This window comes from Narcine bancroftii, chromosome 3 (assembly GCF_036971445.1).
Source record: "Narcine bancroftii isolate sNarBan1 chromosome 3, sNarBan1.hap1, whole genome shotgun sequence".
NCBI lineage: Eukaryota > Metazoa > Chordata > Chondrichthyes > Torpediniformes > Narcinidae > Narcine > Narcine bancroftii.
Window position 1 is genome coordinate 297,463,088 of NC_091471.1, and position 7,704 is coordinate 297,470,791.

Consider the following 7,704-nt stretch of genomic DNA (forward strand, 5'->3'; position numbering starts at 1 on the left):
CCACTCTTCCCCTGGGAAAAAGGTACTGGCTATCCATTCTATTATTGAAATGAAGCAACATGCCACTCAGTTCAAGAGGTAATTAAAGATGCAAAACAAATATTGTTTTGTCATTGACGTCAAGATCAAAGTTCCAAAGCACAGACAAAATCATCAGGCAATGTGTACATTTTGATGAACCCAAAACAACTTGGCCATGTATTTGCAAAAATAAATTTTATTCACAAAATTTGCAAATACGTCATACTTGTGTTGTGGGTCACTGTTCAATTCTGCACACACTGGTTCTATTCCAATCTTAGTACACTGTATATTTTATCACATACTGGATGAACTTTAACAGAATGACATCAGTTATTTCCTTGAAATGCTTTTCACTACAAATAAGTTCCAGCCCTGCAGTGTACAATGGGGACGAGCCTCACACTGTGGTCTTACCCCATACCAAGGCCGTGAGAAGCATCAGTTAATAAGGTCAAGCCTAACCCAAATTTCCTTCAGGTCACTTACCTGGCCTCGCCCCAAAACCTACACTCCCTTAGTGATTAAAAATCTATTTTTGCTTTGAATACATTTCACACCTTTCTGGAGCAAGGAATTCCAAAGCCTCTCGATCATCTGAGAGAAGAAATTCTCCTCGATCTGAGTCTGCTCAGACGCACGGTGGGAAACATTCTCCCAGTGGTCACACGGATGAATTTCCCAAGGAATCCTCCAGGTTTGAGTAAGATTCTAAATGGCAATGAGTAGAGGCTCAATTCTTCTACCAACAATTCCTCCGAGGGTTATCGAGTGCACCTTCTCCAAATGGCTCCAAATGATAAAATATCATGTTCATGTGCTCAGCCCAAGTCAGGTCACTGGAGATGCTTATTCCGAAGAACTGGAACTTGTATACTTTTTCAAATTCAGCGGCATTGATGTGGACAAGGGTGTGAACTTCTCCTGCTCTCCTGAAGTGAATGATCATCTTATTGATGTTGAAAGATTGTAATCTTGGCACTGTCACTGGACTTTCAGTCTCTCTCCTGCATCACACCTCATCACTGGGTGGCCCTGTTAGTGTAGCAGTTATCATAACCCTGTTACAATGGGACCGGGGTATGAATCTGGTGCTTTCTGCAAAGAGTTTGCACATTCTCTCCATGTCTGTGTGAGTTTCCTCCGGAGGCTCTGGATTCCACTCACCGTTCAAAACTTACCAGGGGCTGTAGGTCAATTGGGCCTGTTACTGTGCTGTATGTCAATGTGTAAATGTGAAATTTGATAGCCAGCCCACTGCAATGTCTTCCACAAATTTAGAGATAGAGCTGGAACAATATTTAGCTGTACAGTGCAAGATTTCCTTTCAGCTGAAATGACTATCAGATCATTTTGACACCTTCTCTTACATCCACCCTCTCAGTTGGATTCCCTTGTTGTTTCTCATCCTCCTTTCTTTGCCTTCCCTCCTTTGGTTTCTATTTTTCTGCCTCTCTTTTTATCTGTTTCATCCACATCTCTGCTTCAGTCTCTGTACATCTGCCACAAGTTTAAATTCTCCCCTGAGAAATACCTGCATTAAAATATCCGTCCCAGACCAGCCAGACTGTTGAATGACAGGAGCCAGGCAGAGGCAAGAAGAAAAAAAAGAGGGGGGGTGGGGTCAGGTGGAGGAGGACGTGGTGCTAAGTGGGGAGAAAGCCTGTCGGCTCTGGGATCTGATAAGATGGTGATGTTGGAGGAGAGATGGAGATTGGAAATATAGCATTGTAACAGGCCCTTCTGGCCCACGAGAGCCCGTGCCGCCCAATTACACGGATGCGTCTAATTAACCTACTAACCTTGTACGTCTTTGGAATGTGGGAGGAAACTGGAATACCTAAAGGAAACACACACTGTCATGGAGAGAATGTGCAAACTCTTTACAGACAGCGCTGGATTTGAACCCAAATTGCTGGCTCTGTAATAGCGTTGCACTAACTGCTAGTCTAACCATGCCACCATAGCTCCCCCCCAATCATTTTAACAATGTGGCGTGGTAAAAGCCCTTCTGGACCAATAAACCTACCAACCCCATCCTTCTTTGGAACATGGAAGGGAATTGGAACACCTTGAGAAAGCCCTCATAGGTTATAGGATAGATGGAACCAAAAAAAGGAGGGGGGAAGGGGGGGTGAAGCAAGGCAGGAACCCTGTAGTGGCATTAGGGATGGAAGAGGATGGAAGGCAATGAGACTGGATGGGGATCTGGGTGGCAAAGGGAATAACAATGGAAGGGGAAAGATTAGAACCAGTTTGGAAGAAAGGACTTTTGACCAGAAATTGGAATTACCTTCCTAAATTTAATCAACTGCCTCTGCCATTCATCCTCACGGACCTCTCTCCAACACCCCCACCCCCGCCATCCTTTCCACATTATATTGGCTATCTCCCCTCTGCATTCCCAATCTTGATAAAGGATTCCTGCCAAAAATCTCTACCATTCTTTTTTGGCCCATGGAAGCAGCTCGACCTCCAGCAGATTACTTTTACTCCAGATCCCATCATATGCCCCCATCTCACCTGTAGAAATGCCCACGGGTCCTCTTTAAGACTGTGGCTCATCCACTCCTCACAGAATGTTGAAACATCCTTGATGCCACAATCATATGCTTGCCCCGAGAGGCTATCTCTTCCAACAGCTTCAGTCTGCCCCTCGTTGCGATGACCTGAACCTCAGCGATGCTCATCTCTTCCGAGTGCATCACATACAGGTGGCAGAAGCTTCCGACCAAATGGATGGAGAGGCGGTGATAAAATGTTATCCAATAAGCACAACTCCTAAGCATTAGACTAAAACAGTCACTGTGTTCCTGGAGTGAAACTTGAATTTCCAACCTTCTGAGCCTGGGGAAAGATCTTTGGGTCATGCAAGTACTCAGCCAACAGTGTGATTACTCTCAACTCTGGGCCAAAAGTCATGCAAACAGCCTCTTCAAAAGCAAGTAGGGATGTGCCTGATCTATTACACTTGCAAATAACGCCCACCCCATGGCTCAATTAAACCCAAACTTGAATGACAAGCAGAATACAGCTGGGCCTTACAAGTTTTTTTTATTTAATTCAGGAAGGAAAGAAAGAGAACAGTCCAAAACCAGCAGCTGATTTAAAAAATAGTGTAAATTCAGTTGTAATCTCTGAAAAGCAAGAAATTCAGCTTTATGGGGCATTATATAATTACAGCTTTTAGTGCTTAATGGACATCAGCCTCAGAAAGTGCAGTTCTATTACAGTGAAGGTAACTCATATTCTGACATACCTGAGGCTATCTTGGCATATTAGCAAAATGAAATGAATGATTAATTGAGCAGGAAAGGGACCTTGAAAGTTCCAACAAGTTCCAGAACAAGAACCAACTCATTCTTATGTCAGCAATTCACAGACAGATCATTTGTTCTGGCTCATGTCACTCCCTAATCCGCAGGACGTCTTTCAACTTGAGGGAATTACAATAACTAATTTTCCTTCTTCACCCAAAAAAAACTCCCCATCCACTAGTGGTGGCCGTCCATGCTCCCAGTCCCTGTGCAGCCTCAAACCATCTGCACCACCACAAAGATCCGACGTTTTGGAGCTGGGAGGTTATGTTGCAACCGTACAAAGCATCTGGAGTACTGGTCTTAGAATCATAAATTACTGACATGTTTTTCTGCGACATCCCGATTTATTTTCATTGAAGGGACGAACCCTAAATTTAAATTATAAATTTATCATTACCAAGAAAATATATTGCAATGACTTAGAAATATTTTTAACTCTGCCAAGGTGGCAGGCTGAAATTCAAAGCTGTATTCTTTTGGAAAAAAATTACTTGCCATTTAAGGAATAAATACCCTAGGTTTTTACGAATCTGGCGCCTGTACACTCAAATAATGGGATTAAATTTGTAGTGATAGCCTTTTTATCTCTCCTCTGTATGTTTATGTTAGAGCTGAGGAGTTGTACCACACATCTCTCCCTCCAATCCAAAGATTCTTTTTTACTTCCTCTTTCTTTCTTCTTGTCTTTTTCTACCTATAAAAATGTTTACTTTTTTCAAGTTGTATATTGTTTTTGGGGGGGGGGAAGGTTGGTGTTTTGGGGTGGGGTGAAAACTATCATGTATGTAATCAATTTGTTCTTATTTTGTTATCTGTACTATTACATAATAATTAGTGACTGCATGTATGGAACGTTAAATAAAATATTTAATAGCAAGAGCTTCTTGCAGTCTATGCACACTACTATAAAAAATTGTCACGAACAAGTCATGAAATTCAGTGTGTTTACAGCAGTATCATAAAGCAAACATTCATATTATAACCATCTTACAATATTAAAAAAAAAAGTAATGAGGGGGTGAGCCTATGAGGAAAGATTGAGTCGTCTGGGACTGTAGTGGAATTTAGAGAGAATGCTATAGGAGTGCATAAAATGATGAAAGACATAGATGAGACAGAGGTAGGTAAATTGTTCCCCTTGGTGGGGGAGACCAGAACTAGGGGGACACAGCTTCACGATCCAGGGGAGTAGATTTAGGACGGAGATGAGGAGGAATTGCTTTTCCCAGAGGGTGGTGGATCTGTGGAATATGCTGCCCATGGAAGCAGTGGAGGCGGCCTTGATAAATATTTTTAAGACAAGGTTGGAAAGGTTTTTAGGTCTTAGAGTTAAGGGATGGGGGAAGATGAGCCTATCACCAAATCAGCCTTGATCTTATTGAAGGGCTGGACGGCCAACTCTTGTTCCTTATTTCTTATTATTTCTGCTGGGAACACTCAGCATCTTATGGAAGCAGTCAATGTTTGTCAGAACTTTGGCTACTGAAGTTTCCCAGTGAGACTATCTATCAGCAGAATACTGCTCCACCGGGCCCTTATCCCAGTGTCAGTAATTGGCCCTTTAAGTTTCATGTCCAAATCGCTTGTCAAGGGATCAACAGCGGAGAGGGTTCAGAACTTCAAATTCCTGGGAGGCAGGACCTCTGAAGATCTGTCCTAGGGCTTTTATGTTGATGCAATAATGAAGAAGGCTCGCCAGCGGCTCTACTTTGTGAGAAGTTTGAGGAGCTTTCGTATGCTACCAAATTTCTACAGGTGTACCGTGGAGAGCATTTCTGACTGGTTACATCACTGCCTGGTATAGAGGTGCCAATGCACAGGACAGGAAAAGGCTGCAGGGAGTTGTGAAATGAGCCAATGTCAATTGGCACCCAGCCAATTCCCTGGAAAGGAGAGGATATTAGTTGAAGTATCAGCGTCCATATAAATAGATGAAATGGCTATGCACTTCTGTAAAACTACAAGGAAATTTACTTAAGTACAGTTTAAAAAAAAAACCTCTGGCATCCAGCCCCCAAGGAGATTGGTAGGTGCCAGATAATGAATTTTCAAGTTGCTTGAGATTGAGTGTTGTGCGGATTGGCAAACTAATGGCGAGGAGCACCAATTTCAAACTTCTGTATTTTTTACCTGTTTATTTTCTGTATTTGTCACTTGTCTGAGACTGCTGGGTGCTTGAATCAGATAACAGACTTAACTGTATTTGACAAAGAATGAAGTATCTTCCAAGGGCTGCCTGTGCTTCCAATGTCTGAAGATGGCAGGTTCATAATTGATTTGCAGGTTACAGGACAAAACTAGAAAATGCAATCTGTTAGAGAGGGTGAGTCAACACATTACCTTGTCAACTTCTGACCCCACGATCGTGCCACCATCTCCCAGTGAGCCTCCCTAGTCCCGTAACCTTCCAAAATATCTGTGATCATCCAGGACAGTGGCTTTCAAACCTTTTCTTTCCTCTCACATAATCCCTATGCCATAGGTGCTCTGTGATTAGTAAGGGATTACTTAAGGTGGTTTGTGAGTGGGGGAAAAAAGGTAGAGAACCACTGCTCTAGATCCAATTGTTACTGAAATATTTCACTTGAGAAAAATTGTCATTGGCCCATTTCCTTTGGAGTTATGAAACCGTGCACATAACGAGTCAATGAGGTACGATTGGTTTTCAAACTTTTTCAACCACATACCACTTAAGTCATCCCTTTCTTATCACAAAGCATAGGGATGACTTAAGGTGGTATGTGAGTGGAAAAAAAAAGTTTGAAGACCACTGATCTCGGACATTTTTATTTTTATTCCTCCATTGCTGCCAAGCCTTTATGATGACAGATGCCTTGCGTGGATGCACTCGATTCACCAAAGGTGAGCAAGTTGGTAGGTTAATTGGTCTCTGAAAGTTGCTCCTGCTGTGGTCAGTAGCAGAATCTGAGGGTGTTTGATGGGAATAAATAATTCATGTAAGATTAACATAATGGGTGGTTTATGGTTGCCACAGATGTTAGGTTGTAGGGCTTATTTCATACTATTAAACAAACATTTAGCAAAAGATTTGTTAAATGAGTAGAACAGGTGCCTCATAGGTCCAGTGACCTGGGTTCCAACCTATCCTTGAATGCTGTCTCTGTGGGGTTTGGATGTACCCTATTGCTCCTACATCCCTGAGGCATGGGTGGAAGGGGTTCAATGGATTAATTGGCCACTGTAAACAGTCACTCTCCAGGTTTGTGGTGGAATCAGGGGGCAGATGAAGAGAACGTGGAGAGAATGACGTTCCTTTTCCACTGGCACCCTGTCCCAGGAATTTGCTAGGACAGGGTCCAGAGGAAGAGGAACAATGTCCAAACACTGGCATTAAATTATGTAATTGCACACCAGGGATTAACTGCCTCTACCCCTTGTCATATCTCTGGCGTATGTTGATGCTGGCATGCTGATAAAACCAGTCAAAAAGGAACAGCTGTCCCCGTGGATTAATGTTCCAGTGGAAATGGCACAAAGGGCTTCCTATCCCAGGACACTTCACAACCAGGATGTCGCTGGGACTTTGGGGGACCAAATTACAGGGTCCAGAGGAACAGGCTGGGACTTCATTACCTGGAGTGTAGAAGAATGAAGGGAGATTTGATAGAGGTATTTACAAATGATGAGGGGTATAGAGAGTAAATGTAGGTAAGCTTTTTCCATTGAAGTGACATGGGTTAACAGTGAAAGAGGAAAAGTTTAAAGGGAAACATTAGGGCAAACTTCTTCAGACATAGTAGTGGGAGTGTGGAACAAGCTGTCAGCTGAAGTGGCTAACGTGGACTCAATTTTAACATTTAAGAATTTGGACATGAGGATGGGAGGAGGGGTAAGTGGGGCTAAGCAGAAAAATAGTTTGGCATAGACTAGAAGGGCTGAAGGGCCTGTTTTATTCTATTGTTCTAATAACAAAATGGTATAAATGTAATGCGATTAGTCGAGAGACCTGCTTCCACGCTCTGCACATGACTGTCCTTTTGCTTTTGTCTAAATAACACCCTTCATTATTTGGAAAACATTAATTGCAGATTACAGGAATTCTAAACAGTGAGGTAAATCTTTTAAGTTAAGGCGAATTTTGTGGTGGTTTTTATTGCCTGTGCCTACTTTATTTTCACACAGGCAGCATGTGCCACCTGCTGGGAGAAACCTGAATTACTTGCCACTCTTTGAAAAGAGGACGGGGCTGGGTGGTGAGTGTAGAGTTATGAAGCCAGAGATCAGAACAGGGAACACAGGAAGTGACAATGTTGAAATGGACCACTGGCCTGACACCACTGTTTGGTTAACACTGGCCTATTTGTTTCCACACTTAGTCATCATATTCCATGTGATTTTATGA